The sequence below is a fragment of the Mus caroli genome, chromosome 7 (genome assembly GCF_900094665.2).
Source record: "Mus caroli chromosome 7, CAROLI_EIJ_v1.1, whole genome shotgun sequence".
NCBI lineage: Eukaryota > Metazoa > Chordata > Mammalia > Rodentia > Muridae > Mus > Mus caroli.
Window position 1 is genome coordinate 129359242 of NC_034576.1, and position 937 is coordinate 129360178.

Here is a 937-nt window from a genome sequence, read left to right on the forward strand (position 1 = left end):
TGGGAGGCAGAGGCAGGTGGATTTCTGAGTTCAAGGCCAGCCTGGTCTACAGAGTGAGTTCCAGGGCAGCCAGGGCTACACAGAGAAACCCTGTCAAAAAAAAAAAAAAAAAAAAAAAAGGACCAGGCTACCAGGCTAGCTTCAAATTCAGAGATCGGTGTACCTCTGCTGGGATTAAAGTCACGCACCACCACCCAGATTCTATTTTTTTCTCCCAAAGGTTGATTTATATATGTATTTTGAGTGCTCTATCCACATGTACGCCTGCACACCAGAAGAGGGCATCAGATTCCATTATAGATGGATGTCAGCCATTTATGTGCATGCCAGGAGTTGACCCCAGGACCTCTGGAAGAGCAGAGTGGCCGGTGCTTTAACCCCTGACCCATCTCTCCAGCCCCTGGCCCATTTTTTTTAAAGTATTATTTTGGCCAGTTTCCAAAATGTCCCAATGGGGTTTGCACATTACTCATTCCTTCCAGAAGGTTTCTTCCTTGGGACGTGAGACATACAGAGCTGGAAGCATCACCTACCCCCCCCAGTCGGTACCCACACTCACAGTCCCAATTTGTCCCTAGCTACATTGTGTGTCCCTCTGCTCCTCACACTCCACCCTTCTGATTCTGCAAAGTTAAAACATGAATTTGCCAGAGAAGACAGCAACATGGCTTGGGGGGACCTTGAGCCTTGGGCCTGGGTATGTGGGTTCCTAGCTCTGTTCCACTAATTGTCTGAAGACAATTAGCTCAGGTTTTAGGGCTCTTTTCTTCATTGGAAATAGGGAGTGATCTTGACCACCCATTAACGATCAACAGGCTCCTTAGGCAAAGATCAAATTGAACGTCTATCTGGGCTGTTAATGACAACTCTGTTGTCAAGAACTAATAGCCCAGCTGGGCGTGGTGGTGCATGTCTTTAATCCCAGCACTCGGGAGGC

At 47.8% G+C, this 937-nt stretch overlaps 1 protein-coding gene across 4 annotated transcripts in view; it reads left to right on the plus strand.

Moving 5' to 3' along the window:
* Itgal (integrin subunit alpha L) overlaps window positions 1-937 on the plus strand; it is a 38191-nt gene that overhangs the window by 19249 nt on the left and 18005 nt on the right. The gene's annotated exons all lie outside the window — the stretch shown is intronic.